The sequence below is a fragment of the Lolium rigidum genome, chromosome 5, assembly GCF_022539505.1.
Source record: "Lolium rigidum isolate FL_2022 chromosome 5, APGP_CSIRO_Lrig_0.1, whole genome shotgun sequence".
NCBI classification, from domain to species: domain Eukaryota; kingdom Viridiplantae; phylum Streptophyta; class Magnoliopsida; order Poales; family Poaceae; genus Lolium; species Lolium rigidum.
Genome location: NC_061512.1, coordinates 93,493,015 through 93,503,902, shown reverse-complemented (window position 1 = coordinate 93,503,902; position 10,888 = coordinate 93,493,015).

The following is a 10,888-nucleotide window of genomic DNA, read 5'->3' as shown; positions in this document are numbered from 1 at the left end:
ACGATTTGCCAGAGGTAAAATCTAAGGCTAGTCAAATCTGATTTACATGGGTGCTCCATGGGGTTGCCTCTATTATACCTTTAGATAGTAAGGCATTGAAGTTGATAAACAAGGTCTAGACATATTTAAACCAGACAAATCATGTATCTACCCCCTAACCCTAAACTCTGTCTTGTAAAGTCAAGCATGAAGAGAAGTGGTTTAATTTGAGTTTCAAACATGGAAATTTCAAGAACCCCCCAAAAGCTTCATTTAAGAGTGACTAAGAAGGATCCATGCCGGGCTTACCTTTTATTTTCATGTTTTAAACTTGTTCAAATCTTGGTCAAACCTAGGATGTGAATAAGATTAAAAAGGCATAAAAATTAAAAAAAAAATGAAAAACCAATGCACATAGCCTTCTTATGTCATATAGTAAGCACTCAAGTTGATAAACAAGGTCTAGACATATTCAAACCAGAAAAATCATGTATCTACCCATAACCCTAAACTTTGTCTTATGAAGTCAAGCACGAAGAGAAGTCGTTTTGGGTTTCAAACATGGAAATTTCAAAAACCTTCCCAAAAGCTTCATTTTGGAGTGACTAAGAAGGATGCAGGCTTACCTTTTCATTTTCATGTTTTAAACTTGTTTAAATCTTGGTTAAACCTAGGATTTGACCAAGATCAAATGGGCATAAAAATTCACAAAAAATCAAAAAATGAAAACCAAAGCATATAGTGTTCTTATGTCATATAGTAAGCATTCAAGTTGATAAACAAGGTCTAAAAATATTCAAACCACACAAATCAAGTATCTACTCCTAACCCTAAACTTTGTCTTATGAAGCCAAGCACGAAGAGAAGTGGTTTTGTGTTTCAAACATGGAAATTTCAAAAACCTCCCAAAAGCTTCATTTTAGAGTGACTAAGAAGGATCCATGCTAACCTTTATTTGCATGTTTTAAACATGTTCAAATCTTGGACAAACCGTACCTAGGATTTTACCAAGATTCAAATGGGCATAAAAATTCTAAAAAAATGAAAAACCAAACTACATAGCCTTCTTATGTCATATAGTAAGCACTCAAGTTGATAAACAAGGTCTAGACATATTCAAACTAGAAAATTCATGTATCTACCCCTAACCCTAAACTTTGTCTTATGAAGTCAAGCACGAAGAGAAGTCGTTTTGGGTTTCAAACATGGAAATTTCAAAAACCTTCCCAAAAGCTTCATTTTGGAGTGACTAAGAAGGATGTGGGCTTACCTTTTCATTTTCATGTTTTAAACTTGTTTAAATCATGGTTAAACCTAGCAAGGATTTGACCAAGATCAAATGGGCATAAAAATTCACAAAAAATCTAAAAAAATGAAAACCAAAGCACATAGTATTCTTATGTCATATAGTAAGCATTCAAGTTGATAAAAAAGGTCTAAACATATTCAAACCAGACAAATCATGTATCTACCCCCTAACCCTAAACTCTGTCTTATGAAGTCGATGAAGCATGAAGAGAAGTGGTTTTGGGTTTCAAACATGGAAATTTCAAAAACCTCCCAAAAGCTTCATTTTAGAGTGACTAAGCAGGATCCAAGCTTACCTTTTATTTTCATGTTTTAAACTTGTTCAAATCTTGGTCAAACCGTACCCAGGATTTGACCAAGATTCAAATGGGCATAAAAATTCAAAAAAATTGAAAAACCAAAGCACATAGCCCCTTCTTATGTCATATAGTAAGCACTCAAGTTGATAAACAAGGTCTAGAAATATTCAAACCAGAAAAATCATGTATCTACCCCTAACCCTAAACTTTGTCTTATGAAGTCAAGCATGAAGAGAAGTCATTTTGGGTTTCAAACATGGAAGTTTCAAAAACCTTCCCAAAAGATTCATTTTGGAGTGACTAAGAAGGATGCAGGCTTACCTTTTCATTTTCATGTTTTAAATCTTGGTTAAACCTAGGATTTGACCAAGATCAAATGGGCATAAAAATTCAGAAAAAATCAAAAAATGAAAACCAAAGCACATAGTATTCTTATGTCATATAGTAAGTATTCAAGTTGATAAACAAGGTCTAGACATATTCAAACCAGAAAAATCATGTATCTAGCTACCCCTAACCCTAAACTTTGTCTTATGAAGTCAAGCACGAAGAGAAGTGGTTTTCGGTTTCAAACATGGACATTTCAAAAACCCTCCCAAAAGCTTCATTGTGGTGTGACTAAGAAGGATACATGCTTACATTTTCATTTTCATTTGTTAAACTTGTTTAAGTCTAGGTCAAACCTAGCTAGGATTTGACAAAGAGATTCAAATGGGCATAAAAATTCAAAAAAAACATAAAATGAAAAACCAAAGCGCATATGGTCTTCTTATGTCATATAGTTAGGCAGTCAAGTTGATAAACAAGGTCTATACATATTTAAACCAGACAAATCATGTATCTACCCCCTAACACTAAACTCTGTCTTGTAAAGTCAAGCATGAAGAGAAGTGGTTTTGGGTTTCAAACATGGAAATTTCAAAAACCTCCCAAAAGCTTCATTTTAGAGTAACTAAGAAGGATCCAGGCTTACCCTTTTCATTTTCATGTTTTAAACTTGTTCAAATCTTGGTCAAACCATACGTACCGAAATCGTGGTCAAACCTATGATTTTACCGAAATTCAAATGGGCATAAAAATTCAAAAAATAAAAAAAAAAAACCAAAGCACGCCGTCTTCTTATGTCACATAGTAAGCATTCAAGGTGATAAACAAGGTCTGACATATTCAAACCACAAAAATCATGTATGTACACACTAACCCTAAACTCTGCCTTATGAAGTCAAGCACGAAGAGAAGTAGTTTTGGGTTTCAAACATGGACATTTTAAAAACCCTCCCAAAAGCTTCATTTTAGAGTGGCTGGGAAGGGATCCAGGCTTACCCTTTTCATTTTCATGTTTTAAACATGTTCAAATCTTTGTCAAACCGTACCTAGGATTTGACCAAGATTCAAATGGGCATAAAAATTCAAAAAAAATGAAAAACCAAAGCACATAGCCTTCTTATGTCGTATAGTAAGCACTCAAGTTGATAAACAAGGTCTAGACATATATTCAAACCAGAAAAATCATATATATACCCCTAACCCTAAACTTTGTCTTATGAAGTCAAGCACGAAGAGAAGTCGTTTTGGGTTTCAAACATGGAAATTTCAAGAACCTTCCCAAAAGCCTCATGTTTTAAACTTGTTTAAATCTTGGTTAAACCTAGGATTTGACCAAGATCAAATGGGCATAAAAAATCAAAAAAATAAAAAAATGAAAAACAAATCACACATTATACTTATGTCATATAGTAAGCATTCAAGTTGATAAACAAGGTCTAAACATATTCAAACCAGACAAATCATGTATCTACCCCTAACCCTAAATTCTATCTTACGAAGTCAAGCATGAAGAGAAGTGGTTTTGGGTTTCAAACATGGAAATTTCAAAAACCTCCCAAAAGTTTCATTTTAGAGTGACTATGAAGGATCCATGCTTACCTTTTATTTTCATGTTTTAAACATGTTCAAATCTTGGTCAAACCATACGTACCTAGGATTTGACCAAGATTCAAATGGGCATAAAAATTCAAAAAAAATGAAAAACCAAAGCACATAGCCTTCTTATATATGTCATATAGTAAGCACTCAAGTTGATAAACAAAGTATAGACATATTCAAACCAGAAAAATCATGTATCTACCCCTAACCCTAAACTTTGTCTTAATTATGAAGTCAAGCACGAAGAGAAGTCGTTTTGGGTTCCAAACATGGACATTTCAAAAACCCTCCCAAAAGCTTCATTGTGGTGTGACGTACTAAGAAGGATACATGCTTACATTTTCATTTTCATGTGTTAAACTTGTTTAAATCTTGGTCAAACCTAGTTAGGATTTGACCAAGAGATTCAAATGGGCATAAAAATTAAAAATAAACAAAAATGAAAAACCAAAGCGCATGTTCTTCTTATGTCATATAGTAAGGCATTCAAGTTGATAAACAAAGGTCTAGACATATTTAAACCAAACAAATCATGTATCTACCCCCTAACCCTAAACTTTGTCTTGTAAAGTCAAGAATGAAGAGAAGTGGTTTTGGGTTTCAAACATGGAAATTTCAAGAATCCCCCAAAAGCTTCATTTTAGAGTGACTAAGAAGGATCTAGTCTGGCGGGCTTACCTTTTATTTTCATATTTTATACTTGTTCAAATCTCGGTCAAACCTAGGATTTTACCAAGATTCAATGGGCATAAAAATACTTAAAAAATCATGTACGCGTATCTACCCCTAACCGTAAACTCTATATTGCGAAGTCAAGCATGAAGAGAAGTGGTTTTGGGTTTCAAACATGGAAATTTCAAGAACCCCCCAAAAGCTTCATTTTAGAGTGACTAAGAAGGATCTAGTCTGGAGGGCTTACCTTTTATTTTCATGTTTTATACTTGTTCAAATCTCGGTCAAACCTAGGATTTTACCAAGATTCAAATGGGCATAAAAATACTTAAAAAATCATGTACGCGTATCTACCCCTAACCGTAAACTCTATATTACGAAGTCAAGCATGAAGAGAAATGGTTTTGGGTTTCAAACATGGAAATTTCAAAAACCTCCCAAAAGCTTCATTTTAGAGTGACTAAGAAGGATCCAAGCTTACCTTTTATTTTCATGTTTTAAACATGTTCAAATCTTGGTCAAAAAAATGAAAACCAAAGCACATAGTATTCTTATGTCATATAGTAAGCATTCAAGTTGATAAACAATGTCTAAAACAAGGATACATGCTTCCCTTTTCATTTTCATGTTTTATACTTGTTTAAATCTTGGTCAAACCTAGGATTTGACCAAGATTCAAAATGTGCATCAAAATTGAAAAAAAAATAGAAAAATTAAAAACCAAATTAAAGCACATAGTTTTCTTATGTCATATAGTAAGCATTAAAGTTGATAAACAAGGTCTAGACACATATTCAAACAAGACAAATCATGTATCTATACCCCTAACCCCTAAACTCTATCTTATGAAGTCAACAGCATGAAGATAAGTGGTTTTGGGTTTCAAACATGGAAATTTCAAAAACCTCCCAAAAGCTTCATTTTAGAGTGACTAAGACGGATCCATGCTTACCACCTTTTCATTTTCATATTTTAAACTTGTTTAAATCTGTGTCAAACCTAGGATTTGACCAAAAGATTCAAATGGGCATAAAATGCAAAAAAATCCGAAAAATGAAAAACAAAAGCATATAGTCTTCTTATGTCATATAGTAAGCATTCAAGTTGATAAACAAGGTTTGGACATATTCAAACCTAGGCAAATCATGTATCTACCCCCTAGCCCCTAAACTCTGTCTTATGAAGTCAAGCATGAAGAGAAGTGGTTTTGGGTTTCAAACATGGAAATTTCAAGAACATCCCAAAAACTTCATTTTAGAGTGACTAAGAAGGATAGAGGATTCCCCTTTTCATTTTCATGTTTTATACTTGGTTAAATCTTGGTCAAACCTAGGATTTGACAAAGATTCAAATGTGCATCAAAATTCAAAAAAAAATCAGAAAAATTTAAAACCAAAGCACATAGTTTTCTTATGTCATATAGTAAGCATTAAAGTTGATAAACAAGGTCTATATATATTCAAACAAGAAAAATCATGTATCTACCCCTAACCCTAAACTTTGTCTTATGTAGTCAAGCATGAAGAGAAGTGGTTTTGGGTTTCAAACTTGGAAATTTCAAAAACCTCCCAAAATATTCATTTTAGAGTGTCTAAGAAGGATCCATGCTTACCTTTTCATTTTCATGTTTTAAACTTGTTTAAATCTTGGTCAAAGCTAGTATTTGACCAAGATTCAAATGGGCATAAAATTTAAAAAAAAACGAAAAACCAAAGTACATAGTCTTCTTATGTCATATAGTAAGCATTCAAGCTGATAAACAAGGTCTAGACATATTCAAACCAGACAAATCATGTATCTACCCCTAACCCTAAACTCTGTCTTATGAAGTCAAGCATGAAGAGAAGTGGTTCTGGGTTTCAAACATGGAAATATTAAAAACCTCCCAAAAGCTTCATTTTAGAGTGACTAAGAAGGATCCATGCTTACGTTTTCATTTTCATATTTTAAACTTGTTTAAATCATTGTCAAACCTAGGATTTGACCAAGATACAAATATTGGCACAAAATTCAAAAAAAATCAAAAAAATGAAAAACAAAAGCACATAGTTTTCTTATGGCATATCGTAAGCATTCAAGTTGATAAACAAGGTCGAGATATATCCAAAGCAGACAAATCATGTATCTACCCCATGTTGATCTTATGAAGTCTAGCATGAAGAGAAGTCGTTTTGGGTCTCAAACATGGAAATTTCAAGAACATCCCAAAAGCTTCATTCTATCTCTGAATTTGGCGCAGCCGCTAAATCTTGCAAAGTATAATGATAAGAAAATTGCTGACAGTGGTGCGCGCAAGGAGATTTATTTGTGTGTGTGCTGAGCTTTTAGGCCTAAGCCGAAATCCTCAGCTAAACGAGGCCTCAGCTTAACACATAAAAAAAGTGTTCAATCTCGCCCACAATGTCCTCATCTTTCCTCTTCCTTTATTGGAAGTTGTTTTGCAGACAAGGAAAGTGGCACGTGTAATGTGAGTAATAAAACCCTCTTTGCCAAAATCAGCTACGAGCAAGATTTTCTGTATTGTAGATGCCCCACTTGACTCTCATCCCCAATGTAGTCTTTTTTATGTCAGTATAGACTTCTTTACTGGATGTATACTATCGTACATGGCATGCATTTGCCTAATGAGCAGCATTGTATAACCGTTCTAGCCAACCCAATCAATCTGTCAAGCTTCATGCACGAGATGCCATATTTAATTTACTCCCTCGCTCTGATCCATATTTCTTGGTGCTAAAAAGAATGTGAATCGGAGGGAGTACTTTTCTTAGATAGTACTATATCATTTCAAAAAAAAAGTACAGTACTACTACATCACAAATGCATCAAAAGAGTACTAATGTACATCACAAGACCACGACAGTTGTACTAGTAGAGTTTAATGCTGAAATTCCAAAGGGGGATAAGATTACACATATGAACTTTAAACAGGACCAGGAGCATCAGGGCCAGCAGCAGGGGCGTTGACCGGCAACAAACCAGGCAAGACATAAGGAAGAGGCCATCTGCTGCGTGCTTGGCCTTGATTGCAGGGTGGTGATTCTTCGATGTACTAACGCCGCTCGCCATGTATTCACATCGTACCAGTTCCGCGTCGCCCGCGAGCGGATCGAAGCGATCCCGCGCGCCGGACACGCTCGAGGAGGCGTGGCGGCTCCAGTGCAAGCAATCCGCCGCCGGGAGTCGGCGCGCGGCGTGCAGGTACGGCGGCTCCCTGTACATGCCGCCGTTGCTCCGCGAGTTCGCCCCGGGCGGGCTCTGGTACAAGGCGGATTCGCCGCTCAAACCGATGAGTGATACGTCCATTTTGCATCACTATTTTATATCATAATTTACTGTTATTCATTGATATATTTCATATTTAGAGATGATACATATGTTATTTCACCTATTTTGCATGTTTCATGATTATTGGAGAATCATTCACCGGAGTCAGGATTCTGCCGGAAAAAGCACCGTCAGAATGCAATATTTCTGGAGATCAACAATTGACGAAAATTACACCGAAGATCTTATTTTTCCAGAAGAACGAGCCAGCCAAAAGGAGGAGCCGAGGAGGGCCGCCATGGCCCCCCATAGGCCGGCGCGGGCCCTGCCCCCTTGTGGGGAGGGGGCCCACAGCCCCTCTCGGCCTCCTCTCTTTCGCGTACTTCATCTACCCGAAAACCTAAGGTGCTGGGAATAATCGCGAGGAGACACAACCGCCTCTGCGGGGCGGAAAACACCAGAGAGAAAAGAGCTCTCCGGCAGGCTGAAATCCGCCGGGGAAATTCCCTCCCGGAGTGGTGATACGTCCATTTTGCATCACTATTTTATATCATAATTTGCTGTTATTCATTGATATATTTCATATTTGGAGATGATACTTATGTTATTTCATCTATTTTGCATGTTTCATGATTATTGGAGGATCGCGCACCGGAGTCGGGATTCTGCTGGAAAAAGCGCCGTCAGAATGCAATATTTCGGAAGATCGACAATTGACGGAAATTATATGAAAAATCCTATTTTTCCAGAAGACGAAGGGAGCCAGAAGGGGGGGCCGAGGAGGACCGCCGTGGGCCCACCTCATAGGCCGGCGCGGGCCAGGCCTTGGCCGCGCCGCCCTGTGAGGAGGGGGCCCACAGCCCCCTCTGGCCTCCTCTCCTTCGCGTACATCTTTGCCCCGAAAACCTAAGCTCCAGAGGATAGTCGCGAAGAGTCACAGCCGCCTCTGCGGGGCGGAAAACACCAGAGAGAAAAGAGCTCTCCGGCAAGCTGAAATCCGCCGGGGAAATTCCCTCCCGGAGGGGGAAATCGACGCCATCGTCATCGTCATCGAGCTGGACGTCATCTCCATCATCATCATCATCATCACCATCATCATCACCGCCATCTCCACCGCTGCACCTCGTCACCGTTGTAACAATTTGGGTTGGATCTTGATTGTTTGGTAGGGGAAACTCTCCCGGTGTTGATTTCTACTTGTTATTGATGCTATTGAGTGAAACCATTGAACCAAGGTTTATGTTCAGATTGTTATTCATCATCATATCACCTCTGATCATGTTCCATATGATGTCTCGTGAGTAGTTCGTTTAGTTCTTGAGGACATGGGTGAAGTCTAAATGTTAGTAGTGGATTATGTTGGTTAGTATTCAATGTTATGATATTTAAGTTGTGGTGTTATTCTTCTAGTGGTGTCATGTGAACGTCGACTACATGATACTTCACCATTTCTGGGCCTAGGGGAGTGCATCTTGTATTCGGTTGCTAATTACGGGGTTGCCGGAGTGACAGAAACCTAAATCCCCGTTAGTATATCGATGCAGGAGGGTGATACACGTACAACACGCGTCCGTTGGGAACCCCAAGAGGAAGGTGTGATGCGTACAACGGCAAGTTTTCCCTCAGTAAGAAACCAAGGTTTATCGAACCAGTAGGAGCCAAGAAGCACGTTGAAGGTTGATGGCGGCGGGATGTAGTGCGGCGCAACACCAGGGATTCCGGCGCCAACGTGGAACATGCACAACACAACCAAAGTACTTTGCCCCAACGAAACAGGTGAGGTTGTCAATCTCACCGGCTTGTTGTAACAAAGGATTAGATGTATAGTGTGGATGATGATTGTTTGCAGAAAACAGTAAAACAAGTATTGCAGCAGATTGTATTCAATGTAAAAGAATGGACCGGGGTCCATAGTTCACTAGAGGTGTCTCTCCCATAAGATAAATAGCATGTTGGGTGAACAAATTACAGTCGGGCAATTGACAAATAGAGAGGGCATGACCATGCACATACATGATATGATGAGTATAGTGAGATTTAATTGGGCATTACGACAAAGTACATAGACCGCTATCCAAGCATGCATCTATGCCTAAAAAGTCCACCTTCAGGTTATCATCCGAACCCCTTCCAGTATTAAGTTGTAAACAACGAGACAATTGCATTAAGTATGGTGCGTAATGTAATCAATAACTACATCCTTAGACATAGCATCAATGTTTTATCCCTAGTGGCAACAAGCACATCCACAACCTTAGAACTTTCTCGTCACTGTCCCGCATTTAATGGAGGCATGAACCCACTATCGAGCATAAATACTCCCTCTTGGAGTTAAGAGCAAAAACTTGGCCAGAGCCTCTACTAATAACGGAGAGCATGCAAGATCATAAACAACACATAGGTAATAGATTGATAATCAACATAACATAGTATTCTCTATCCATCGGATCCCGACAAACACAACATATAGCATTACAGATTGATTATATTGATCATGTTAGGCAGCTCACAAGATCCAACAATGAAGCGTAATGAGGAGAAGACAACCATCTAGCTACTGCTATGGACCCATAGTCCAGGGGTGAACTACTCACTCATCACTCCGGAGGCGACCATGGCGGTGAAGAGTCCTCCGGGAGATGATTCCCCTCTCCGGCAGGGTGCCGGAGGCGATCTCCTGAATCCCCCGAGATGGGATTGGCGGCGGTGGCGTCTCTGTAAGGTTTTCCGTATCGTGGCTCTCGGTACTGGGGGTTTCGCGACGGAGGCTTTAAGTAGGCGGAAGGGCAACACGGGGGGCCACACGAGGGCCCCACACACCAGGGCCGCGCGGCCAGGGTCCATGCCGCGCTGACAAGGTATCAACTCGTCAATGCCTACGGATTGTAGACTAGGGTTTAGTTAGATGTAGAGGGCAAGTAGATCTCGAAGGTTGCAGCCGAAAAGTACTCGACGAATATAAAACTAGGGTTATGTTGACAGTAAATTCGATCCTTTCTTTGTCCCTCGACTCCCCCTTATATAGGAGGCGGAGCCGAGGGATTCGATATTGTACAAGTTACAAAGTCCGGGAAGGTTTCTAACTCCTCCCGCAAGATTACAAATAATTCTTCCTATTACAACTCTAGCTTTCCTTAATAATATCTTGGGCTTCCGAGTCTTCTTATTCTTCGGGTAGTGGGCCTTTAGTAAACCCCGGGTACTATCTTCGGCAGGCCCATTGGGGATGCCTATGTCAGTAGCCCCCGAGATTTTGCTTGAATCGCAGAATCAAGGAAAATCTCCACTGTTTATATTTACTCGACAACTTTACACTTTTCTATATTTCCTCATATGAATTTCTATATTGTACAGGGATAATGGTAATTGGGGCTAGTTCATCCGACGGATCGGGTACTAGTTAACCGCTCTAGTGGCAATCCGCAAAAACCTACTTC